Source organism: Bos taurus, chromosome X (genome assembly GCF_002263795.3).
Source record: "Bos taurus isolate L1 Dominette 01449 registration number 42190680 breed Hereford chromosome X, ARS-UCD2.0, whole genome shotgun sequence".
NCBI classification, from domain to species: Eukaryota; Metazoa; Chordata; class Mammalia; order Artiodactyla; family Bovidae; genus Bos; species Bos taurus.
Window position 1 is genome coordinate 124,761,779 of NC_037357.1, and position 26,457 is coordinate 124,788,235.

Below are 26,457 nucleotides of genomic sequence, written 5' to 3' on the forward strand. Positions count from 1 at the left end.
AAAAAAAACTCTCCAGAAAGTAGGCACAGAAGGAACATACCTCAACATAATAAAGGCCACATACAACGAACCACAGCAAACATTATTCTCAATGGTGAAAAACTGAAAGCATTTCCCCTAAGATCAGGAACAAGACAAGGGTGCCCACTCTCACCACTACTATTCAACACAGTTTTGGAAGTCCTAGCTACAGCAATCAGAGAAGAAAAAGAAATAAAAGGAATCCAGATTGAAAAAGAAGTAAAACTATTTGCAGGTGACATGAATTCTTTACATAGAAAACCCTAAAGATGCCACCAGAAAATTGTTAGAGCTAATCAATGAATATAGTAAAGTTGTAGGATAAAAAATTAATACACAGAAATCCCTAGCATTCCTATACACTAACAATGAGAAATCAGAAAGAGAAATTAAGGAGACAATCTCATTCACCATTGCAAACAAAAGAATAAAACACTTAGGAATAAATTTACCTAGAAAGACAAAAGACCTGTATGCAGAAATTTATAAGACACTGATAAAGAAATCAAAGATAATACAAACAGATGAGAGATGTACCATGTTTGGATTGGAAGAGTCAATATTGTGAAAATGACTATACTACCCAAAACAATCTACAGATTCAGTGCAATCTCTATCAAACTACCAATGGTATTTTTCACAGAACTAGAAAAAATAATTTCACAATTTGTATGGAAACACAAAAGACACCAAATAGCCAAAGCAATCTTGAGGAAAAAAAAATGGAGATGGAGGAATCAAGCTTCCTGACTTCAGACTATACTACAAAGCTACAATCATTAAGATAGTATGGTACTGACACAAAAACAGAAATATATACCAATGGAACAAGATAGAAAGCCTGGAGATAAATCCACACACCTATGGGCACCTTATCTCTGACAAAGGAGGCAAAAATATACAATGGAGAAAAGACAATCTGTTCAATAAGTGGTGCTGGGAAAACTGGTCAGCTATGTGTAAAAGAATGAAATTAGAATACTTCCTAACACAATACACAAAAATAAACTCAAAATGGATTTAAGACCTAAATGTAAGACCAGAAACTATAAAATTCTTAGAGGAAAACATAGGCAGAACACTCTTTGACATAAATCACAAGATCCTCTATGACCCACCTCCTAAAGTAATGGAAATAAAAACAAAAATAAACAAATGGGACCTAATTAACCTTAAAAATTTTTGCACAACAAAGGAAACTATAAGCAAGGTGAAAAGACAACCCTCAGAATGGGAGAAAATAATAGCAAATGAAACAACCGACAAAGGATTAATCTCTAAAAGATACAAGTTCATGCAGCTCAATACCAGAAAAGCAACCAACCGAATCAAAAAGTAGGCAGAAGACCTAAACAGATATTTCTCCAAAGAAAACATACAGATGGCTAACAAACGCATGAAAAGATGCTGGTCATCACTCATTATTAAAGCAATGCAAATCAAAGCTCAATGAGGTATCATCTCACACTTTTTGGAATGGTTATCATCAAAAAGTCCACAGACAATACATGCTAGAGAGGATATGGAAAAACTGGACCCTCTTGTTGGTAGGAATGCAAACTGATACAGCCACTATGTATGGATCTTCCTTAAAAAACTAAGAATAAAACTATAATATGACCCAGCAATCCCACTATTGAGCATATATCCTGAGGAAACCAGAACTGAAAAAGACACATGTACCCCAATGTTCACTGCAGTACTATGTACAATAGCTAAGACATGGAAGCAACCTAGATGTCCATCAGCAGATGAATGGATAAGGAAGTTGTGGTACATATATACAATGGAATATTACTCAGCTACAAAAAGGAATGCATTTGAGTCAGTTCTAATGAGGTGGATGAATCTAAAGCCTATTATACATAGTGAAGTAAGTTAAAAAGAGAACGACAAATATTGTATATTAATGCATATATATGGAATCTAAAAGATGGTACTGATGATCCTACATGCAGGGCAGCAAAGGAGACACAGAAAGAACAGACTTTTGGATTCAGTGGGAGGAAAGGGTAGGATGATTTGAGAGAATAGCATTGAAACATGTACATTACCATATATAAAATAGATAGCTGGTGGGAGTTTGATGTATGATGCAGGAAAGCCAAAGCCAGGACTATGTGACAACCTGGAGTGATCGGGTAGGGAAGGAGGTGAGAGGGGTATTCAGGAGGGAGGGGACACATGCATGCCTATGGATGATTCATGTTGATGTATGGCAGAACCCATCACAGTATTGAAAAGCAATTATCCTCCAATCAAAATAATTTAATGTAAAAAACATATATATATATATGGAATCTAGAAAGATGATACTGATGATCCTGTTCACAGGGGAGCAAAGGAGACGCAGACATAAAGGACAGACTTTTGGATACAGCAGGGGAAGGAGAGGGTGGAACAATTTGAGAGAATAGCATTGAAACATATACATACCATACGTAAAACAGACAGCCAATGGGAATTTGCCGTATGATGCAGGAACCTAAAGCCAGTGCTCTGTGACAACCTAGAAGGGTGGGATGGGGAGGGAGGTTTAAAAGGGAGGGGACATATGTATACCTATGACTGATTCATGCTGATGTATGGCAGAAATACCACAGTATTGCAAAAAAAATTATCCTCCAATTAAAAACAAATTAAAAAAAAAGACACTTGCTCCTTGGAAGGAAAGCTATGACAAACCTAAACAGTGTATTAAAAAGCAAACATCACTTTCCAGCAAAGGTATGTATAGTCCAAGCTATGGTTTTTCCTGTAGTCATGTACAGATGTGAGATTTGGACCATAAAGAAGGCTGAGGGATGAAGAATTGATGCTTTCAAACTGTGGTACTGGAGAAGACTCTTGAGAGTCCCTTGGACTGCAAGGAGAGCAAACCAGTCGATCCTAAAGGAAATCAACCCTGAATATTCATTAGAAGAACTGGTGCCTAAGCTCCAATATTTTGGCCACCTGAAGCAAAGAGCTGACTCACTGGAAAAGACCCTGAAGCTTGGAAAGATTGAAGGTAAATGAGATGGTTAGACAGCATCACTGACTCAATGGACATGAATTTGAGCAAACTCTAGGAGATAGTGGAGGACAGAGTAGCCTGGCATGCTGCAGTCCATGGGGTTGAAAAGATTCAGATACAACTGAGTGACTGAAAAACAACAAAGCAGCCAAGTCTGGTCCTGTAAGGCAATGTAACAGGATATATGATCAGAGGGGTAATAAATGGAAGATCAGATCATGTAGCGCCTTGCAAGCCAGTGTAAGTCTCTGGCTTCCATTCGAGTTAAGGTGGAGAGCTATTGAAGGGTTTTGAACAGAAAAATGACATGATCTAACTTAGGTCTTGAAAGGATCACTCTGGTGGCTCAGTGATGAAGAATCCACCTCCCAATGCAGGAGACATGTGTTCGATCCCTGGTCTGGGAAGATCCCACATGTCAAGAAACAACTAAGCCCTTACGCCGCAACTACTAAGCCCACGCTCTAAAGCCGAAAACCACAACTACTGAAGCCCGAGTGCCCTAGAGCCCATGCTCCGCAACAAGAGAAGCCACCACAATGAAAAGCCCAAGAACCAGAGAGTAGAGCCCACTTGCTGAAACTAGAGAAAAGCCCACGCAGCAATGAAGACCCAGTACAGCTAAAAATAAATAAAGTTTTTTTTAAAAATCCCTAGGTGACAAGGCCTGAGAGAAGATGCCCAGCAAGTAGGACTTAAAAAAAAATAAAAATAAAAAAGATCACTCTGGTTACTGTGTGAAGAATAGTCTGTAGGGAGAAAAGGGCAGAAGTTGGGAGGCCAGAATTTGAGGTTCTTGGCAATGACCCAGACAAAAATGATGGTGACTTTGATTTGTATGGTAGCAGGGCATATGGTAGAAAGTGATTAGATTCTACATAGCTCTTGATGGTATTGACAAAAGGATTTGCAAGTGAGATTAAATTTGAAGTGTAAGATGGGAAAAAGAATCAAGTATGATTTCTTCCATTTTTTCTCCATTTTAGGCCTAAATGTAGAAAGATGTACAATTTTGTAGAAAAATGTAAAATGTACATTTTAGGCCTAAATGTAGAAAGAAAAATGTGGAAAGATGAGGTTGCCCTTATCTGAGACAAGGACGATAAGGAAGACTAAGAAAGGCGAGGACACAGGCAGAACAGGACTGAAATACCTATTAGACATCTAAATGGACATGTTTTGCAGGAAGACTGGGAGTTTGAAAGAAAAGTCTGGACTAGGGATATAAATTTGAAAGTCATCTAGGTTACTGACCATATTTAAAGTCATTAGATTAAATGAGATCACCAGAGTGGTGATAATGAATAGAAACATCCACAAACTGAGGCCTGTGGAACACCCATGTTTAGAAGTCTAAGAGATGAGATCTAGCAAAGGTGACTGGGAAGGGGTGACCAGTGAAGTAAGAAACAAAATCAGGAGAGAGTGGCATCCTAAAAGCTGGGAGGACAAAAAACAAAACCAAAAAACTGGGAGGGGTAATCATTTCCACAAGGAGAAGAGGTACTGGAGAGAGCACCTAGGGACATATTTTCTAAGAGTTTTTCTTTTTTCTATAAAAGAAAGCAGAGAAATGGGAGTAGCTGACGTGGAAATGAGATTAAGAGATGATTTTTTAAGAATGAGAAAAATTACAGCATGTTTGTATGCTGACAGGAATGATCCAATAGAAAGAAAGTAGATAATAATGAAGGAGAAAGAAGGGAGTTGTTACGGTACTTTCCTTGAATAGGCAACAGCAGGTGGTTGGGTGTCAGGAATGCAGACAAGTCATCTAGGGCAGGAGTTCTCAACCAGGGCACTAGTGACTTTGGGGGCACAGATATTTCTTGTGGTGGGGGCTGTTCTGTGCATTGTAGAATGTTTCACTGCATCTCTCCTCTCTACGCACTGGATGCTAGCAGCACACTAGCCCCACCACCGCAGTCATGACAGCCCAGAGCATCTCCAGACATCGCCAAATAGCCCCCGGGGAATATTTTGGGTTGTAACAACTTGGGGAATGGTGCTATCGGCATCTAGCGAGTAGAGGCCAGGGATGCTGTGAAACGTCTCACATTACACAGGACAGCTCCCCCACGACAGAGTTCCCCAGTTCCAAATGTCAACGGGGCTGTGTTCAGAAAGCCCTAATCTAGAGGCAGGGCCAGGTCTAGAGCTACAAGGGCACAAATGCAGGCAAGTGAGCAGAGTGAAGGGTACTACCCCTCTTCAGGTTGCTTCCATTTTTTTTTTTGCATGGAAATAAGGAAGCAAGGTCATCAGTTGTAGGTGAGGTTGGGGCAGGAGGTACAGGAAATTTAGGGAGAGAAGACAAGAACCTGTCCTCTAGGTGAGGTGGAAAATGACTGAACAGGGAAAGCAGACATTATTCTGGGCTGCATTAAGAACACGCTGAGGTACTCTGTCAAGAATTTAATGTGAAATCAGTAGGCCTGAAGGTGTGCTCCTCCTGGGGCCATATTCAGAGATGGATTGGGAAAGAGTTGGATTTAACAAACTGGTTTTGCCAACAAGGACAAGCAACCAAGAGGCAAAGGAGTGATAAAAATGACCACAGAACTTGAACTGGGTAAAAAGACAGAGGGATGTAAGCGACTGTGAAAAGGCAGGTGGGCAAAAAGTAACAAATACCTATTCCAGGGCTTCCCTGGTGGCTCAGTGGCAAAGAATCTGCCTGCCAGTACAGGAGACATGGGTTTGATCCCTACCTTGGGAGGATCCCACATGCTGGAGAGCAACTAAGCCCATGCGTCCCAACTACTCAGCCTGTCCTCTAGAGCCGGGAAGCCACAACTACTGAGCCCACGTGCCCTAGAGCCCATACTCCGCAACAAGAGAAGCCACCACAGCATCCAAGAGTAGCCCCTGCTCTCTGCAACTAGAGAAAAGCCCGCGCGGCAACAAAGACCCAGCACTGCCAAAAAAATAAATAAATTTGTTTTAGAAAAAACACCCATTCCAACAGACTAGTTTCAAGTGTCTTGATGAGCTGTAAAAAGGGAAAAATAAGGTGAACTCTGTCATACTAAGTTAACCACTCCCTTTCCTTAGTGAATACTTGAAAAAACACTGAAGGAGTACAATCACATTTAAATGAAATCAAGTCAGTGGAGCTTCCTAAGTCAGCTCAATGTTTGGGGCTGTGGTTTCCTTGGTTGAGTCACCCTCCATCAGTGAGGCCTAATGCTGGGGAAACCATACCAAATATCTGAGCAATCAGAGGACTCAAAAAGTTTAAAGAGACTTCTTGTCTTTATTTGCTAGTGTATCTATTTCTCTGGTAGTTGTTCAGTGATTATTGGCAGACCTGGGGGCAGCAGGCCTCACAAATCTATCTGACTAGACTGAAGTGCAAGGTGAAATTGTGGCCAACTGTGGCACTAGCCATGACGCTAGCAGTGTCAAGGTTAAAAGTCATCAACAGTGATTGGCTACAGGCTATTGGTTCCAGCTTTTGAGGATTTCATTTAAAAATTTACAAAAGAGGGTGGCAGGAAGGCACAAAAGAAACAGAACATATATAAACTTCTAGCCGATTCACGCTGTTATACAGCAGAAACCAACACAACACTGTAAAGCAATTATCTTCCAGTTGAAACAAATTATAAAAGACAAGATATTATAAGAGACCAATGGCACTCTTAATACAAACATGCAGCCTTTAGGAATAAGGGCCTCCCCAAATCACATGGCTATCAGAAAACTGAGTATGAGCCCCGCCCTGCCACTCACCAACAGAATGGTCTCGGCAAGGCACTGGAACTCTTCAGCTTCAACTTCTTCAGCTGAAAAATGGAGACAGTAGTAGTTACCATGGCTACCTCATAGGAATGGATGTGAAAATGCTTTGTAAACCATATAGCACTTTACTAATAACAGAGACTGTGAATACACCTTGAAGGCAGCTGGGGAGTGTAACAGAAGTCTCCTTCCTTTTCACTAAAGGCAGAATCCTATGTCGCGTGCATCAGAGGTGCACCAGCCTCTTTTCTATGTGTGGGAACCTGGCCAAAGCTTGCACGTGGCAAACCAACCCTTAGAGCAAGGGCAGAGAGAAAGCTCAAGAAAGGGCAAAGCATTCTGTAGAGACAAACCAAAACACATCCGGCAGGTGCAATTTAGGCCTAATTCTTGGCAGCCTTGTTTTCAACTGACAAGGGTTTGGAAACAGGTGAAATACACTCATTACTAGGCATCGTGGGAGTCATTATGGCTCACTGGCAAGAAACACAGACTTTCCATGAATTCATCCTCTGGCTAGTGGCTGTCCACTCATAGTCATCCCATGGCTCACACTCTCAGTGTCAAGTGCTCAAGAGGCCTCTGGAAATGTTATCAACAAAAAGGCATTCTGGAAGGGGCCCATGTAAACATTACAGGGAGCTAATTAGGATACAGGAAACCTGGTACTAGAGAACCTAACCCCGCCCCTAACTACTCCTGTGGAAAAACTTAACACAGCAGACAAGTGCCTCCATTTTCTCAACCTGGAAAGTAGAGATAACATTTAGACCCAGAGGGGAAAGCAAGGGTGTCTAGTTCAACCCACACATTTCACAAAGGCAGATACACAGAGGCTTGGGAGGTGAACTGACATTCAAGACTAGACAGCTAGTGAGTAGCCAAGGCAGCACTAGAATCCAGATAACCACCCTCAGATTAGTGCACCTTCCACCCACCTGTTTCTTCCAGGGGGCCTTCCCAGGAAGACAGGAGTTGGCCAAAAGGGATGCTTTCATACAATCAGTATCGTTTCTCCATTATTTTGCCAGCCTCAGAGGAAGACGCCTGGGAAGAGGACAGCCATAGCCTTCAGCCATGTCCAACTCACCACTTAAAAAGGCCCCTCAAATGGTTTTAAGTGGGTTTTCAAGCTTGAGGATGGCGAGCAATCCTAGGATAAGGAAGATCCATCCAGAAGCACTGGGGAAAACAAACGGCACCGACAATGAAAACCAGGAAAAAAGAACACACACACGCCCTTCATAATGGATGATCCCAGCACTTCTTGGGGACCACAGTCCTGGAAGCACAGCAGCAGGCTCATGGGCTGCATTCCCTCGGGTCGCGCTGGGTTTAATGCTCTCCTGTCATGATTTTGGAATTTTTAGTAACTTAAGATCAAGGAATCTGATATTTTACTTTTGCATTGGGCCCCTCAAATCTTGTGGCCGGTCCTGCCTCACCCCCGCCGCACCCCACCCCCAGCCATAAAGGGGCGGCTGGTCTCTACTGCCCCCGTCCCTCCCCAGACAAATAAGCTCAAACAAAAGCCCCTGGAGCTTCAGGAGGGGAAGGATGTAGTGGAAAAGGTCTGGGGAGCATTAGGAGTCTGTATCCTAGGGCAAGAGGCCGACTGACCAGCTGCCTTTTCCATAGCTGACAAAACAAAGATCAATATAAAAATGACCCCCCGCCCTGGGCCACCCCACCACCCCAGCCCCGCGCTGCCTGAGTCTTTGCCTGGCGTGATGCTCCTGTGCGCCCTGCTCCGGACTCAAGGCTTCCAGTACTGACGGAAGCGGCTCAGTGTGCCCGTGGGGAAAGTGGGGAAGTGCGAGTCCCTCACAGGCTGAGAGAATCTACTAGAAGGGGCCGCACCGCGGGCACTGTCCGCTTCCGCCCGCCGGGCCGATCTCGCGAACGCCGCGGCTGCGGGAAAGTTTAGGGACGGTTGACTAGTGGCGCGGCGCTCTCGCCAGGAGGGTAACCTCTCGCCTCGGCCTCCCCGGGTCTCAAGGGCGAAAAACCTAGAGGACACGGAGGGCGAGCGCTCCAGACGTCGGAGCCGGAGTCCGGCGCCGGGCCGCGAACACCAAATCCCGCAGGCGGCGCGGGGCCACGGTGGGGGCGGAGTTACAGCGTAGGGGCGGGGTTTCAGCAGAGGCTCTGGTTCTCTTGTGACACTATGAATAAAGTAACGACGCAAGTGCTCTGCATAGAGGTTCCGTAGTGTAGTGGTTATCACGTCTGCTTTACACGCAGAAGGTCCTGGGTTCGAGCCCCAGTGGAACCAAGCCGGGAAGGCTTTTTTTTTTTCCCATTCCTTAACGATGGGAAAGAAAATACGAGGTGCTTTTCGTTCTCCGTTAAAATTGTTTTTTTTTTTTTCATTTTTCTCTACTTTCTGGCATGTTTTTATAACATAAGCGTAGTGACAAATACCCTCTCCTTCCATCCTCACCGCCCTCGCCCGACCTAGGAAACTGCAAAAGTGGGGGTCTGGCCGGGCCCGAGTCCTACCCCGACGTCTCCTTCGGTACTCGAGCAACCTAGGGAAATCCAGCGCTCGTGGGAACCAACGTCACCCGGAGCCGCCCTTCCCCTGCAAACCAGGGCAGCCCGGACCCCCCGCCGCCCCGCAGTCTCCAACTAAAATATAGTATAGAAGTGCTTTGACTGCAGTTCTATTATTAAGGTTTATTATTATTATTTCTACTACTAAATTTTTTTTCCCCATTAAACTCTAAAATACAGAGCAGAGGAAAAAAATAGTTCTTTTCTTTGTAATGCTGCAGTAGGGTTTGTTGAATAGACTTTAAATAGACCGTCATCTGTTTAATGAAGAATAAAATAAAAAGGTATGAAGAAGCCATGCATAGTATAGAGTAAGCGTCAGGCTTGTGGACACCCCCAAAATGCTAACTAAATGATTAAACATTACTCTAGTTCCTTTTTGTTCCTCTGTATTAATTCATCGCTTTTGAAAAGGTGGGGGGGCTTATTGTTATCTTTTTAGTATTGACCTTTTTCATCTTCAACAAGAGGAATGAAGCAAAGGTGTCTGGGATCCTGGGGCACTGAGGTGGGATAATGGTTGCTGCTGCTAAGTCACTTCAGTCGTGTCCGACTCTGTGTGACCCCATAGACGGCAGCCCACCAGGCTCCCCCGTCCCTGGGATTCTCCAGGCAAGAACATTGGAGTGGGGTGCCATTTCCTTCTCCAATGCATGAAAGTGAAAGGTGAAAGGGAAATCACTCAGTCATGTCCGACCCTCAGCGACCCTATGGACTGCAGACTACCAAGCTCCTCCGTCCATGGGATTTTCTAGGCAGGAGTACTGGAGTGGGGTGCCATTGCCTTCTCTGGGGATAATGGTGGCCAAGAACTAAAAAGGGAAGGAGAAACTCAGTATTTTTTTCTGCATTTTTCCACATTGTTTTTGTTCATACAGGGGGTAAATTTGTGTCCATTTCTAACTCAGGAGTGTAACACGATTGTCCCTGTTGTTATAATCACTTCATTAACTTAAAAAAAAAAAAAATCTTAACTGTTTTTAAGTGTATAGTTCAGAAATGCTAAGTATAGTCCCATTGTTGTGAAAAAGATCTCCACAACTTTTTTATGAAACTCTGATCCATTAAGCAACTCCCCTTACCCCCATCAACTTTATTCTTAATGGCTGTACAGTAATAATAACTAATTATGTTCAACATTATTTATATATATATATATATATATATATATATATATATATATCTCTCTCTCTCTCATCCCATTTAAGCCTCAAACTAACTCTATGAAGTGAAGTGAAAGTCGCTCAGTCTTGTTCAACTCTTTGCGACCAGTTCCCTTCTCCAGGGGATTTTCCCAATCCAGGGATCAAACCCAGGTTCCCACATTGCAAGTAGATTCTTTACCAGCTGAATCACAAGGGAAGCCCAGGAATACTGAAGTGGGGGTAGCCTATCCCTTCTGGAGTGGGTAGCCTAATCCTATAACTCTATGAAGTAGGCATTATTTTCACCATCTTCCAGAGGAGAAAACCGAGGCATAGAGACTTTACCTGTCTTTCTCAAGGCCACATTACCACTGGTTGAGCTGGGATTTGCATCCAGTCCAGTCTGTCTTGGGAATCTGAGTTCTTAAACCTGCTTGGTGTTTTGAATCCCCACCTTGATGACCATGTAGATTGTTTCCAATTTTGTCTTGTTATAACAACACAGCAATGTAAATGTTTGTCTGTAACTGACCACCCTCCCAATTTACTGTTTTCCTGAGTAAATAGGCATAAACATGATGCCAACTTGCTTTCTGAGTGGGGAATTCATGTCATTTTCATAGAATTCAAGAAGTTAGTGCTTACTTGGCAGGAAATTGCTCAAGGTCACCCCCTAGAAGATGATGGCAGAGAAAGGATTAAGACCTGGGTCTTCTGATGCTAGTTTCTATTTTCCTCCTCTGCTTCGCTTACATTTAAACATAGAATAATGCCAGTATCTTCCTTTGCTAAACCGACCTCAGTTGACATTAGCTTCCTCTCTGAGACTTGTTGAGGCAGGTAACTATGTGGGTTAATTTAGCGGGGCTCAGCCAAAGCCCTAAGAACTAAATGGAATAAGATGCTTAATGAGGCCAGTGCTTAAGTTAAGCTTCTGTTCCTAGGAAAGCTCTCCACTTTGATAAGGAAGAGCAGCAGCCAAGGACAAGGGGAGAATGCCACGCAAGATAGAAAACTTCTTGTTTTTACTTCTCTTCGGCTATGAAGGTATGTGCTATCAAACCATTAGCACTCATTAAATACTTAATAATGCAATTGAATTAATCATATAGCTGATTAATAGAAATGCAACCAGAATAATTAAAATATTACTAATGAGCAAAGGATCCTAATTACTTAATATGTGTTATTAATGAACAATAGTTTTCTTTGTGTGATGCGGTCCTCTTTGTCTCACCATTGGCTTTCGGGTCCTGTAAGGAGCCACCTAAAGTTCAAAGGATGCTAAAAATGGGACAGAAAGAAGAAAGGGTCTCAAAATTGTGTAAAATAACTATAAATTGCAACAATTAAGAAAGTCTGGTATATTCTTGAATGTTTTTAGGAGCCAAAATTAGGGTGATGATAGAATTTAATCTTCCAAACCAGGACACTACTGAGTGGCAGAGGATGCTATTAATAATTCTACTGGGACAACAGGTGTAAACCAGGACTGTCCTAGGCAAATCGGGATGTGAGGTCACCCTAGTTTAAATATGGATTAACATAACATGCCGAATACCACTGGACACTAAGAAAGCATAATCCAACTGAGAGTCAGGAATCCCCAAAGGCTCAATACACTCAATCATTTTAAAATTTCTAAATATAGCCTGGGCAGAGTGAAATGCTTAATTAAGGAGAAATTAAAGGCACATCTCTAAAATGTCATCGAATTCAAATTTTAAATTCGATGTCAATCTTTCAAATCATGCTCTTTCATGGCTCTCTCATCTTTCAAGGACCCATTAACTCAGAATTCCTTTTTAGGTTTTTACATACATTAGAAATTGGTTCTTTGTGGTCACTGTATATTTATGCGTGTTACAAGAAATAAATAAGGAGGGCAGGAAGAAGGAGACTTCACTCTGCCAATGACCTGGTAGACAGATAACAACAAAACTCACACGGAGTCAGAATTCCTGATTTAAATCATTTTCTTCTCTGCTAAGCTGCTAAGTCACGTCAGTCGTGTTTGACTCTGTGTGACCCCACAGACGGCAGCTCACCAGGCTCCCCCATCCCTGGGATTCTCCAGGAAAGAACACTGGAGTGGGTTGCCATTTCCTTCTCCAATGCATGAAAGTGAAAACTCAAAGTGAAGTCGCTCAGTCGTGTCCAACTCTTAGTGACGCCATGGACTGCTCTACTCTCTCATTATTTTATTGGTAGAATACTCACTTTCATGATTCCCCAATCTTAAAACTTTTGTTATTTAGTCACATTTCTCAATATTTGGGAAGACCTATAAAAATATAACTCCAAGGTTATTTTGCAAACACCCAAGATAAATTTCTAAGTAGGGATCTTTTAGATCCATTATCTGTTTGCAAATAAACAATTGCAATTGTTCCCTTGTAATTAAGAATCTGCAACTCCCCCAAGGACCCCTTAAAAATGCCTTGAGGTGGGCATCATAAAGAGCTGGAAAAGCTCAGTTGGGAGAGCATTAGCCTGAAGATCTAAAGGTCCCTGGTTCGATCCCGGGTTCTGGCAGATTCAGTGTTTTCATCTACATCGAAGAGAAAGTGCAATTCTTGCAACCTCACGATCTGAGCTCTCTCAAGGATGTCTTAGCCTACATCCAGGAGGAGGAGTCCTATGTCTAATAAAAGAAAGTGTTGGTCGCTCAGTCGTGTCTGACTCTGTGACTCCATGGACCACAGTCCGCCAGGCTCGCTCTGCCCGGGAAGGGGTGGGTTGCCATTCCCTTTGCCAGGGGATCTTCCCAACCCAGGAATCGAACCCAGGTCTCCCGCATTGTGGGCATATTCTTTACTATCTGAGCCACCAGGCATTGCGATTGTTCCCTTACAATTAAGAAATAGACACGCCTCTGAAAAATTCTTTAAGATACCTTGAAAAGAGGGTTACCAAGGTAGCCTGAATACCTCAGTTGGGAGAGCGTTAGACTGAAGATCTAAATGCTCCCTGGCTTGATCCCGGGTTCTGGCAGGGTCAGTGTTTTCATCTACATATAAGGAATGGGGCAATTCTTGCAACTTCGCGATCTGAGGTCTCTCAAAGATCAAGTGTTTTAGCTTACATCCAGGAGTCGTCCTGCATCCAGTGAAAGAAACTGTTAGTCACTCACTCGTGTCCAACTCTGTGGTTCCATGGACCACAGTCCAACAGGCAAGAACACTAGAGTTGGTTGCCATGCCCGTCTCTCCTGAGGATCTTCCCAACCCAGGGATCGAACTCAGGTCCCCCGCATTTCCAACATACTCTTTACTATCGGTTCCACCAGGCATTCCAATTATTACCTTATGATTAAGAACCAGCGACTCCTCTGAGAAACTCTTTAAGATGCATTGAGGGACCTTCCACAGGGCAGCCGGAATAGATCAGTTAGGAGAGCGTTAGACTGAAAATCTAAATGTTCCCGGTTCAATTCGGGGTTCTGGCGAAGCCGCTGTTCCTGTCCACAACCCAAGGAAAGGCTCACTTCTTGCAACCTCGCGATCTGAACTCTCTCAAAGAGCAAGTGTTTCAGCTTACATCCAGGAGTCCTATATCCAGTGAAAGAAAATGGTCTCATAGTCGTGGCCGACACTGTGACTCCATGGACCACAGTCCACTGGGCTCGGTCCTTCTGTGGAATTCTCCAGGCACGAATACTGGAGTGGGTTGCCATTACCTTCGCCAGGGGATCTTCCCGACCCAGGAACTGAACCCATGTCTTGCGCACTGTGGGCATATTCTTTACTATCTGAGCCACCAGGCATTGCAATTGTTCCCTTACAATGAAGAACCAGGGACGCCTATGAGAAATTCTTTAAGATACATTGAGGGTGGGGCTCACCAGGGAGCCGGAATAGCTCAGTTGGGAGAGCGTTAGACTGAAGTTCTAAAGGTCCCTGGTTCGATCCCGGGTTCCGGCACCCCTACTGTTTTCATCTACATCCAAAGAAGTGGCATTTACATCAAAGGAAAGGCACAATTCTTGCAATCTCGCAAAGAGCAAGTGTGGCGCAATTCTTGCAATCTCGCAAAGAGCAAGTGTTTTAGCTTACATCCAGGAGGAGTCCTATATCCAGTGAAAGAAAATGTTAGTCGCACAGTCGTGTCCGACTCTGTGACTCCATGGACCACAGTCCACCAGGCTCGGTCTGTCCGTGGAATTCTCCAGGCAAGAATACTGGAGTGGGTTGCCATTTTCCTCTCTTGAGGATCTTCCCGACCTGGGGATCAAACCTAGGTCTCCTGCATTGCAGGCAGAGCTTTAACCTCTGAGCCACCGGGGAAGCAATTCCAGTGAAAGAAAGTGTTAGTCTCTCAGTCGTGTCTCACTCTGTGATTCCATGGACCATAGTCTGCCAGGCTCCCTCTGCCCATGAAATTCTCCAGGCAAGAATACTGGAGTGGGTTGCCATTTCCCTCTCTCCTGAGGATCTTCCCGACCGGGGGGTCGAACCTAGGTCTCCAGCACTGCAGGCATATTCTTTACTATCTGAGCCACCAGGCATTGCAATTGTTCCCTTACAATGCAGAAGCAGGGACGCCTCTGAGAAACTCTTTAAGATATTTGGGGGGGGGGGGAGGGTGAGGGCGGGGTGGGGGGCTCTCCAAGGGGCCGGAATAATTCAGTTAGAAAAGTGTTAGACTGAAAATCTTAAAGGTCCCAGGTTCGACCTAGGTTTCCAGCAAAGCAGGTGTTTTCGTCTATATTCCAAGGAAAGGCACACTTGCAACTTCGCATTCTGAGCTCTCGCAAAGATCAAGTGTTTTAGCTTACATGTAGAAGGAGTCCTAATTCCAGTGAAAAAGTGTTAGTCGCTAAGTTGTGTCTGACGCTGTGATTTCATGGACCATAGTCCGCCAGGCTCCCTCTGCCCATGGAATTCTCCAGGCAAGAATACTGGAGTGGGTTACGATTTCCCTCTTTCCTGAGGATTTTCCCTACCCGGGGATCGAACCTTAGTCTCCCGCATTGAAGGCATATTCTTTACTATCTGAGACATCAGGCATTGCAATTGTTCCCTTACAATGAAGAAGCAGGGACGCCTATGAGAAATTCTTTAAGATACATTGAGGGTGGGGCTCATCAGGGAGCCGGAATAGCTCAGTTGGGAGAGCGTTAGACTGAAGTTCTAAAGGTCCCTGGTTCGATCCCGGGTTCCGGCACCCCTATTGTTTTCATCTACATCCAAGGAAAGGCGCAATTCTTGCAACCTCGCAATCTGAGCTCTTGCAAAGAGTAAGTGTTTTAGCTTACATCCAAGAGGAGATCTATATCCAGTGAAAGAAAATGTTAGTTGCACAGTCGTGTCCGACTCTGTGACTCCATGGACCACAGACCACCAGGCTTGGTCTGTCCGTGGAATTCTCCAGGCAAGAATACTGGAGTAGGTTGCGATTTCCCTCTCTCCTGAGGATCTTCCCTACCCGGGGATCGAACCTATGTCTTCCGCACTGCGGGCGTATTCTTTACTATCTGAGCCACCAGCATTGCAATTGTTCCCTTACAATGAAGAAGCAGGGACGCCTCTGAGAAACTCTTAAGATACGTTGAGGGAGCTTCCACCAGGCGTCCGGAATAGCTCAGTTAGCAGAGCGTTAGACTGAAAATCTAAAGGTTCCCGGTTCAATTCTGGGTTCCGGTGAAGCCGCTGTTTTTGTCCACATCCCCAGGAAAGGCGCACTTCTTGCAATATCTCCATCTGAGCTCTCTCAAAGAGCAAGTGTTTCAGCATACATCCAGTAGAAGTTCTATATCCAGTGAAAGAAAATGTTAGTTGCACAGTCGTGTCCGACTCTGTGACTCCATGGACCACAGTCCACCAGGCTCGGTCCTTCCGTGGAATTCTCCAGGCAAGAATACTGGAGTGGGTTGCCATTCCCCCCTGACCCCGAGGATCTTCCCAACCCGGGGATCGAACCTAAGTCTACCGCATTGTGGGCATACTGTTTACTATCTGAGCCACCAGGCATTGCAATTGTTCCCTTACAATGAAGAAGCAGGGACGCCTCTGAGAAACTCTTTGTGTGTGTGTGTGTGTGTGTGTGTATAATAAAGTTTTATTAAAGTGTAAAGGAGACAGAGAAAGCTTCTGACATAGACATCAGAAGTGGGTGAGAAAGAGTACCTGCTTGCTAGTGTTAGCAATGGAGTTATATACTCTCCAATGAATCCAAAGAATGTCTGGAGGTTGTAAAGTCCTCACCAGACCTATTCCCATAATTTACATTTTAAGATAACAGAATTAGCCAGAAGGTTTAATCCAGAGACTGTCCTCAGGCAGGATACATAATCCTAAGGAATGTAGAGGAAAGAAAAGTTTGTCCTTTCTTCCTCCTTAAGAATTCCAGACCCCCCTCTCCTTGGGTACCCCTAGACTTATCAACCTGCCTAGGAAATGACTCTGTCATTCCCCCCTTTTCTTTTAGTAGAATTATGTTGCCAAGGGAAAGGGGTGTCATTTTGATTCCATAACTACTTTCTGCTGTTTAGGGGTGTGTTCCCTAAATTGCTGACACAACATATTCTTCTAGCCCTCACATTGAGGGTCTCTGATCCAGGGGCCCCAAGTAATAGTTGGAGGAGGCTGTGGCACTCATAGGATCTTGGACGCCATTTGTAACTTAAAAGCCTTCATGTGACTACAACCAAATCCAGTTACACAGTTCCAGATGCGAGGCAAAATAGTCATTGAAAGTGAAAGTCAAGTCGCTCAGTCGTGTCTGACTCTTTGCGACCCCACCAGTCTCCTCCGTCCATGGGATTTTCCAGGCAGGAGTGCTGGAGTGGATTGCCATTTCCTTCTCCAGGGCATCTACCCAACCCAGGAATCAAACCCAGGTCTCCCGCATTGTGGGCAGACGCTTTATGTCTGAGCCATATGTCCATAGTTAAATCAGTCCATTTTAGGATTGTTAGATGTCATCAGGTTAAGAAGATGCATCACATATGATTGTTGTCAAGGTATTCACAGACTTGGAGAAAGTCTTTTCCTTGAAGTGGCGATGTCCACCATGGGAAGCCTTCCACTGATGAAGAGGGGAGTGCTCCGCAGACCCAGCAGTTAGACTGATTGTGGAATGCAGTGTAGGAGTGAGCCCAGGACAGGAAGGCATTGTATTGAGGATCAAATGGCAGACTCAGGATTTTTGGAGTCAGCAGAAGTAGGCTCACATAGATTATCAGGTCCATCTTTTGGCTCGTCCAGTGGGCCAGGGGCTTCAGTAAGCACGGAGTAAGTTGCCCCAGTGTCTAAAAGGAAATCGTCGGATTAGCCTCCCACAGTTATTAATACCTGGGGTTCCTCAGGTGTAATTAGGACGGGAGCTTGTGTGGGGACCCCCAGGCACCTTCAGTCCTGATTATCTTGAGAGTCTGACCCCTGAAACCTAGGCCTCTGGGGCCAGTCTCTCTTCCAGTGTGGTCCTTTGAAGACCAGACATGGAGCCAGGGGCGGCTTAGATGCCTGAGGGCAATCCCCTTTGAGGTGCCCCTACCTTCCACAGTAATAGCAAGCCCATCCCTTTTCACCTGGGTCCTTCTGGGCATTTGTCTCAGGCTGTTTAAGAATGGTTTTCATAGCCATTGCTATGAAAGGCTTCCACCTGTTCCTTTGTCTTTTTCTGCCTTTCTTTCTTTTCCTCATATTCCCTACCATAACAGACTGTCTGAGCCAGTTCTAACAGATTATCTAAAGACTGATTTGGTCCATACGCCCGTTTTAATAGCTTACGGCAGATATCTGGAGCCGACTGAGTGAGAAATCTTTTAAGATCACTTTTCCCTCTTCACATTCTGGATCAATCTCAGTGAATCTGTGAAGGGCTTCTCTCAGTCTATCTAGGAATTTACCAGGAGCTTCCTTCTCCTGTTCTATGTTTGCCAATTTGCCATAGTTTAAAGGACAAAATTTATTTTGTCTTTTATTTTTTGGGCTCCAAAATCACTGCAGATGGTGACTGCAGCCATGAAATTAAATGACGCTTACTCCTTGAAAGGAAAGTTATGACCAACCTAGATAGCATATTCAAAAGCAGAGACATTACTTTGCCAACAAAGGTCCATCTAGTCAAGGCTACGGTTTTTCCAGTGGTCATGTATGGATGTGAAAGTTGGACTGTGAAGAAAGCCTAGCGCCAAAGAATTGATGCTTTTGAACTGTGGTGTTGGAGAAGACTCTTGAGAGTCCCTTGGACTGCAAGGAGATCCAACCAGTCCATTCTAAAGGAGATCAGTCCTGGGTGTCCTTTGGAAGGACTGATGCTAAAGCTGAAACTCCAGTACTTTGGCCACCTCATGCGAAGAGTTGACTCATTGGAAAAGACTCTGATGCTGGGAGGGATTGGGGGCTGGAGGAGAAGGGGATGACAGAGGATGAGATGGCTGGATGGCATCACCGACTCGATGGACGTGAGTTTGAGTGAACTCCAGGAGTTGGTGATGGACAGGGAGGCCTGGAGTGCTCTTTGCAAAGGCCTGATTCTTTGCAATTCACGCAGAGTCGTAAAGAGTTGACATGACTGAGCGACTGAACTGAACTGAAAGGACAAAATGACACCAATCCCATCTTCCTTTAGCTGTGTTGTAGCCCCAGTCTGGTTCTGTAGTTGGGACAGTCTGATTCCCAGTGGGGAGGGCGGTTATCTCATCCTCCCTCTTCCCTACTGATTCATTACCAAACCATTCATCTTCATAAGCAACTGCTTTTCCCAAGGTAGACATCACATCCTTCCAAGTAAGGTCATAAAGCAGAGTAAACACCTTTAAAAGCTCTAATATATTTTTTAGGTCCTCTAAATAGTCTCCCAGATCCTCCTTGAGTCTTTGTATTTCTTGATAAGAAAAAGGCTTATTAACTCTCATAGACTGATTATTTCTCCTGGTGGGTGATTTATGAAGAGGCAACAGCTTGTGTGGCTGTTCCTCAGTCTTTCTGGCTGCTCTGCACATATGATCCCAGGGATAGATTGGAGAAACCTGCTTTTCTTTATCTCTTTGTCTCCTGTCCTCCATCTCATCTAGCAAAGTAGGAGGACAGGAGGGAGCTAAAGGAGTCGAACCCAAATCTGTACCCTTAGGACATAAGTCTGGCATATTTCACAGGGAGAAAAAGGGCAACACATATGCTACTTCTACCCACTTCCCTTGTTTTGTACAGAACCGGTCTAATTGTAAAACAGTATTATACTTAAGAGACTCTCCAACCAGCCACCATTCGCCATCCTCCAATGGATACCGTGGCCATGCAGTATCACATAGGAAGACCAGGTGTATCTTCTTTAAACCCTGGGGATCAAAAAATCCAGTTTTTCAGGATACAGTCCAAAGGAGTGAGGCTGGAATTGTTAGCTCCCATCTGTAAGAGAGAAAAAAAAGTGACCAGTGCCATCTTTCTACTGGAGGCGTCCCTCCATGCTCTAGATAGGGGTGTAGACAGATTTTACACCAAAGCCTTTCTTTCCTGGTCAGACTTAATCTGTCCCTTACTGACGCAGGCGTCGTACTCGTCCCTCCTGGGTCTACCACCAAGCCGGGGTGGAGATGCACCAGGGGTAGACCTGATGACATCCCTAACTGACGTCCAGCTCTTCACCATTACCTCTGATGCCACCCGGGGTGCAATCAGAGTAACCTTCTGGAATGCCTCCCAGGCTAAGACCGCTTGGGGCACCGTTCGTCACCTGAGTGCCTATGCATGACCCTGAGTATATCCCTGACTACAATAAGACCGATACTAACGTAAAACTGAGATGTTCCTTCCAAGTGTCACCACACCAGTGTAAGAGCCTACTTTAGTCCACTAAGAGCCAGGGCTACCAAAGGGAAAAACCCCATTGCAGTTCCAATCCGAGTAACCTTTAACCTCAGAGATGCTCTTGTAGCTAGAGCTCCATCTAGCTTCCGAACTTTTGATTCCTAGCGAGGCTAGGCGCTTCCTGACTACCAATCCAAGTTTGAGACCTAAGTCATAGTACACGGTAACAACATAGATCACAAGTCCCTTGAAAGTCCATGATCCGACAGATTAGGTTAGTACTTCTAATTTCCCAAGGAGTTATGAAATGGTCAAAGAGACTGAAAAGTTTCACCAAGAAAGGAGAGTTCGGCCCACATGCTTTGCCCATTTCTGGTCGGTCCCCAAAGGAGATGTTGGGTGCCTCTTGGCATTGGCAGGTCGGTATAAACTCCCGACATGTTTCTGCCATAAGCCGTATGAAGTCACTGTGGAACCACAGAGCAGGGCTCCTCACTTGCTTCATGCAGGACGTTTCATTCATTCACGCAAGCACACAATAGAGTTAGTAAAGTACAACAGAAAACTTGTTCACTAGGAGAACAAAGAACTAGAGCTCCAAGCATCCTTACCTTGTCCTGAAGAATCCCAGACAAGCCCCCAAGATGACCGGTTGTTGCTGAATCATGCAAAGACGCCAGGATTCTTGGCCCCTGGAGGAGAAGAATTGAATCCAGGGCCAGAGACGAGGCTTGATTGCTCAGAACTTTTGTGTAATAAGTTTTATTAAAGTATAGAGGAGCTAGAGAAAGCTTCTGACATAGACATCATACGAGGGTAGAAAGAGTACCCCTCCGAGAAACTCTTTAAGATACATTGAGGGCTGCGTTCACTGGAGAGCTGAATAGCTCAGTTGGGAGAGCGTTAGATTGAAGATCTAAAGGTCCCTGGTTTGATCCCAGGTTCCAGAAGCCCTATTGTTTCCATCTACATCCAAGGAAAGGCGCAAATCTTACAACCTTGCATTCTGAGCTCTCATAAAGAGCAAGTGTTCTAGCTTACATCCAGGAGGAGTCCTATATCCAGTGAAAGAAAATGTTAGTGGCACAGTCGTGTCCGACTCTGTGACTCCATGGACCACAGTCCACCAGGCTCGGTCTGTCCGTGGAATTCTCCAGGCAAGAATACTGGAGTGGGTTGCCATTTTCCTCTCTTGAGGATCTTCCCGACCTGGGGATCGAACCTAGGTCTCCTGCATTGCAGGCAGAAGCCTTAACCTCTGAGCCACCAGGGAAGCAATTCCAGTGAAAGAAAGTGTTAGTCTCTCAGTCGTGTCTCACTCTGTGATTCCATGGACCATAGTCTGCCAGGCTCCCTCTGCCCATGAAATTCTCCAGGCAAGAATACTGGAGTGGGTTGCCATTTCCCTCTCTCCTGAGGATCTTCCCGACCGGGGGGTCGAACCTAGGTCTCCAGCACTGCAGGCATATTCTTTACTATCTGAGCCACCAGGCATTGCAATTGTTCCCTTACAATGCAGAAGCAGGGACGCCTCTGAGAAACTCTTTAAGATATTTGGGGGGGGGGGAGGGTGAGGGCGGGGTGGGGGGCTCTCCAAGGGGCCGGAATAATTCAGTTAGAAAAGTGTTAGACTGAAAATCTTAAAGGTCCCAGGTTCGACCTAGGTTTCCAGCAAAGCAGGTGTTTTCGTCTATATTCCAAGGAAAGGCACACTTGCAACTTCGCATTCTGAGCTCTCGCAAAGATCAAGTGTTTTAGCTTACATGTAGAAGGAGTCCTAATTCCAGTGAAAAAGTGTTAGTCGCTAAGTTGTGTCTGACGCTGTGATTTCATGGACCATAGTCCGCCAGGCTCCCTCTGCCCATGGAATTCTCCAGGCAAGAATACTGGAGTGGGTTACGATTTCCCTCTTTCCTGAGGATTTTCCCTACCCGGGGATCGAACCTTAGTCTCCCGCATTGAAGGCATATTCTTTACTATCTGAGACATCAGGCATTGCAATTGTTCCCTTACAATGAAGAAGCAGGGACGCCTATGAGAAATTCTTTAAGATACATTGAGGGTGGGGCTCATCAGGGAGCCGGAATAGCTCAGTTGGGAGAGCGTTAGACTGAAGTTCTAAAGGTCCCTGGTTCGATCCCGGGTTCCGGCACCCCTATTGTTTTCATCTACATCCAAGGAAAGGCGCAATTCTTGCAACCTCGCAATCTGAGCTCTTGCAAAGAGTAAGTGTTTTAGCTTACATCCAAGAGGAGATCTATATCCAGTGAAAGAAAATGTTAGTTGCACAGTCGTGTCCGACTCTGTGACTCCATGGACCACAGACCACCAGGCTTGGTCTGTCCGTGGAATTCTCCAGGCAAGAATCCTGCAGTGGTTTTCCATTCCCTGCTCTCCTGAGGATCTTCCTGACCTGGGAATCAAATCCAGGTCTCCAGTGTTGTGGGCATATTCTTTACTATCTGAGTCACCAAGCATCGCATTTGTTCCCTTGCAATTAAAAACCAGCAACTACTCTGAGAAACTGTTTAAGACTTTGCGGGGTGGAGGGGATGCGTTCACCAAGGACCCGGAATAGCTCAGTTGGGAGAGGGTTACACTGAAGATCTAAAGCTCCCTGGTTCAATCCAGGGTTCTGGCAGAGCCACTGTTTTCATCTACATCCAAGGAAAGGCACACTTCTTCCATCTTCCCGCTCTGAGCTCTCTCAAAGAGCAAGTGTTTTAGCTTACATCCATGAGGAGTCCTAATTCCAGTGAAAGAAAGTGTTAGTTGCTCAGTCGTGTCTGACTCTGTGATTTCATGGACCATAGTCCGCCAGGCTCCCTCTGCCCATGGAATTCTCCAGGCAAGAATACTGGAGTGGGTTGCCATTTCCCTCTCTCCAGAGGAGTTTCCCGACCCGGGGATCGAACCTAGGTCTCCCTCATTGAAGGCATATTCTTTACTATCTGAGACATCAGGCATTGCAATTGTTCCCTTACAATGAAGAAGCAGGGACGCCTCTGAGAAACTCCTTAAGGTACATTGAGGGTAGGCCTTACTAGGGTTCCAGAATAGCTCAGTTGGCAGAGCGTTTAGACTGAAAAATCTAAAGGTCCCTGGTTCGATCCCGGGTTCCGGCACCCCTGTTGTTTTCATCTACATCCAAGGAAAGGCGCAATTCTTGCAACCTCGCAATCTGAGCTCTGGCAAAGAGCAAGTGTTTTAGCTTCATCAGGGGGAGTCCTATATCCAGTGAAAGAAAATGTTAGTGGCACAGTCGTGTCCGACTCTGTGACTCCATGGACCACAGTCCACCAGGCTCGGTCTATCCGTGGAATTCTCCAGGCAAGAATCCTGCAGTGGTTTTCCATTCCCCTCTCTCCTGAGGGTCTTCCCGACCTGGGAATCAAACCTAGGTCTCCCGCATTGTAGGCATAGTCTTTACTATCTGAGTCACCAGGCATCGCAATTGTTCGTTTACAATTAAACACCAGCGACTACTCTGAGAAACTGTTTAAGATACGTTGGGGGGTGGAGGAGACGCGTTCATCAAGGATCCGGAATAGCTCAGTTGGGAGAGAGTTAGATTGAAGATCTAAAGCTCCCTGGTTCGATCCAGGGTTCTGGCAGAGCCATTGTTTTCATCTACATCCAAGGAAAGGCGCACTTCTTCCAACTTCCCGCTCTGAGCTCTCTCAAAGAGCAAGTGTTTTAGCTTACATCCATGAGGAGTCCTAATTCCAGTGAAAGAAAGTGTTAGTCGCTCAGTCGTGTCTGACTCTGATTCCATGGACCATAGTCCGCCAGGCTCCCTCTGCCCATGGAATTCTCCAGGCAAGAATACTGGAGTGGGTTGCCATTTCCCTCTCTCCAGAGGAGTTTCCCGACCCGGGGATCGAACCTAGGTCTCCCACATTGAAGGCATATTCTTTACTATCTGAGACATCAGGCATTGCAATTGTTCCCTTATGATGAAGAAGCAGGGACGCCTCTGAGAAACTCCTTTAGGTACATTGAGGGTGGGGTTCACTGGGGTCAGGAATAGCTCAGTTGGCAGAGCATTTAGACGGACGATCTAAAGGTCCCTGGTTCGATTCCGGGTTCCGGCACCCCTGTTGTTTTCATCTACATCCAAGGAAAGGTGCAATTCTTGCAACCTCTCAATCTGAGCTCTGGCAAAGAGCAAGTGTTTTAGCTTCATCCAGGAGGAGTCCTATATCCAGTGAAAGAAAATGTTAGTTGCACTGTCGTGTCCGACTCTATGACTCCATGGACCATAGTCGTCCAGGCTCCCTCTGTCCATGGAATTCTCCAGGCAAGAATACCGTAGTGGGTATTCTTGCAACCTCGTAATCTGAGCTCTTGCAAAGAGTAAGTTTTTTAGTTTACAGGAGGATTTGTAGGAGGAGTCCTACAACCAGAGAAAGAAAATGTTAGTCGCACAGTCTTGTCTGACTCTGTAACTCCATGGACCACAGTCCACCAGGCTCGGTCCGTCCATGGAATTCTCCAGGCAGGAATACCAAAGTGGGTTGCCATTCCCTTCACCATGGGATCTTCACAACCCAGGAATCGAACCCAGGCCTCCCACATTGCGAGCATGTTCTTCACTATCTGAGCCACCTGGCATTATAATTGTTCCCTTACAATGAAGAAACAGGGATGCCTCTGAGAAACTCTTTAAGATACCCCCCCCGGGGGGGGGGGGCGGGGGGGGGCGGGGGGGGGCTTGCCAAGGCACTGGAATAATTCAGTTAGAAGAGTGTTAGACTGAAAATCTTAAAGGTCCCTGGTTCGATCTCGGTTTCCAGGAAAGCAGGTGTTTTCCTCTACATCCCAAGGAAAGGCACACTTCTTGCAACCTCGTGATCTGAGCTCTCTCAAAGACCAAGTGTTTTAGCTTACATCCAGGAGTCCTATCTCCAGTGAAAGAAAGTGTTAGTCGCTTAGTCGTGTCCGACTCTGTGATTCCATGGACCATAGTCCGCCAGGCTCCCTCTGCCCATGGAATTCTCCAGGCAAGAATACTGGAGTGGGTTGCCATTTCCCTCTCTCCAGAGGAGTTTCCCGACCCGGAGATCGAACCTAGGTCTCCCGCATTGAAGGCATATTCTTTACTATCTGATACATCAGGCATTGCAATTGTTCCCTTACAATGAAGAAGCAGGGACGCCTCTGAGAAACTCTTTAAGATACATTGAGGGCAGGGCTCACTAGGGATCCGGAATAGCTTAGTTGACAGAGCATTTAGACTGAAGATCTAAAGGTCCCTGGTTTGAACCCAGATTCCAGCAGAATCAGTGTTTTCATCTATATCCAAGGAAAGGCACAATTTTTGCAACCTTGCGATCTGAGCTCTTTCAAAGAGCAGATGTTTTAGCTTACATCCAGGAGAAGTCCTACATCCAGTGAAAGAAAGTGTTAGTTGTGCAGTCGTGTCCGACTCTGTGACTCCATTGACCATAGTCCTCCAGGCTCCCTCTGTCCATGGTATTTTACAGGCAAGAATACCAGAGTGGGTTGCCATTCCCTTCTCTCCTGAGGATCTTCCTGACCCAGGGATCAAACCCAAATCTCCCACATTGCGGGCATATTCTTCATTATCTGAGTCACCAGGGATTGGAATTGTCCTCCAAGAAACTCTTTCCTAAGCTACGTTGAGAGGGCATAGCTCAGTTGGGAGAGCATTAGACTGAAGATCTGAATAGTCCTGGGTTCTGGCAGAGTGAGTGTTTTTGCCTACATACAAGGAACAATTTCTAGCAATCTCACAATCTGAGGTCTCTCACAGAGCAAGTATTTTAGCCTACATCCAAGTGGAGGCATCTATACCCACTTGTTGCTCAGTCGTGTCTGACTCTTTGCCCCCCACCCCCATGGACTGCAGCATGCCAGGCTTCACTATCTCCTGAGTTTGCCCAAACTCATGTCCTTTGAGTCAGTGATGCCATCCAACCATCTCATCCTCTGTTGTCCTCTTCTCCTCCTGCCTTCAGTCTTTCCCAGCATCAGGGTGTTTTCCAACCAGTTGTTTCTTTGCATCAAGTGGCCAAAGTATTGGAGCTTCAGCTTCAGCATCAGTCCTTCCAATGAATATTCAGGGTTGATTTCCTTTAGAATTGACTGGTTTGATCTCCTTACAATCCAAGGGACTCTCAAGAGTCTTCTCCAGCACCACAATTTGAAAGTATCAATTCTTCAGCGCTCAGCCTTCTTCATGGTCCAACTCTCATAT

The 26,457-nt window shown here is 45.3% G+C and overlaps 1 protein-coding gene and 9 non-coding genes across 14 annotated transcripts in view; 9 read left to right on the forward strand and 1 right to left on the reverse strand.

The window, feature by feature from the left end:
- The window catches only part of PPEF1 (protein phosphatase with EF-hand domain 1), a 157,401-nt gene extending 149,434 nt beyond the window's left edge, over positions 1-7,967 (reverse strand). For 4 of the 5 annotated variants that reach the window (XM_015461783.3, XM_059883888.1, XM_015461778.3 and 1 more), the window contains exons 1-2: positions 7,720-7,961; positions 6,773-6,825 (exon numbers count right to left, since the gene is read on the reverse strand). The gene's annotated coding sequence lies outside the window, so the exon portion shown is untranslated. Of the gene's footprint in view, positions 1-6,772; positions 6,826-7,719 lie in introns of all 5 variants that reach the window. The other variant, XM_015461777.3, reaches the window with a different exon arrangement.
- Positions 7,968-8,983: 1,016 nt separating this feature from the next.
- TRNAV-UAC (transfer RNA valine (anticodon UAC)) lies at positions 8,984-9,056 on the forward strand. The gene has a single exon. It is a non-coding gene; the product is annotated as a tRNA-Val (tRNA).
- A 3,888-nt stretch (positions 9,057-12,944) lies between these two features.
- On the forward strand, positions 12,945-13,017 carry TRNAF-GAA (transfer RNA phenylalanine (anticodon GAA)). Its single transcript has one exon. It is a non-coding gene; the product is annotated as a tRNA-Phe (tRNA).
- Positions 13,018-14,332: 1,315 nt separating this feature from the next.
- Positions 14,333-14,405, forward strand: TRNAF-GAA (transfer RNA phenylalanine (anticodon GAA)). Its single transcript has one exon. It is a non-coding gene; the product is annotated as a tRNA-Phe (tRNA).
- A 1,170-nt stretch (positions 14,406-15,575) lies between these two features.
- Positions 15,576-15,648, forward strand: TRNAF-GAA (transfer RNA phenylalanine (anticodon GAA)). The gene has a single exon. It is a non-coding gene; the product is annotated as a tRNA-Phe (tRNA).
- Positions 15,649-16,054: 406 nt separating this feature from the next.
- On the forward strand, positions 16,055-16,129 carry TRNAF-GAA (transfer RNA phenylalanine (anticodon GAA)). Its single transcript has one exon. It is a non-coding gene; the product is annotated as a tRNA-Phe (tRNA).
- Positions 16,130-21,108: 4,979 nt separating this feature from the next.
- Positions 21,109-21,186, forward strand: TRNAF-GAA (transfer RNA phenylalanine (anticodon GAA)). Its single transcript has one exon. It is a non-coding gene; the product is annotated as a tRNA-Phe (tRNA).
- A 1,130-nt stretch (positions 21,187-22,316) lies between these two features.
- TRNAF-GAA (transfer RNA phenylalanine (anticodon GAA)) lies at positions 22,317-22,389 on the forward strand. The gene has a single exon. It is a non-coding gene; the product is annotated as a tRNA-Phe (tRNA).
- An 898-nt stretch (positions 22,390-23,287) lies between these two features.
- On the forward strand, positions 23,288-23,362 carry TRNAF-GAA (transfer RNA phenylalanine (anticodon GAA)). The gene has a single exon. It is a non-coding gene; the product is annotated as a tRNA-Phe (tRNA).
- Positions 23,363-24,256: 894 nt separating this feature from the next.
- TRNAV-GAC (transfer RNA valine (anticodon GAC)) lies at positions 24,257-24,331 on the forward strand. Its single transcript has one exon. It is a non-coding gene; the product is annotated as a tRNA-Val (tRNA).
- Positions 24,332-26,457: the final 2,126 nt, after the last annotated feature.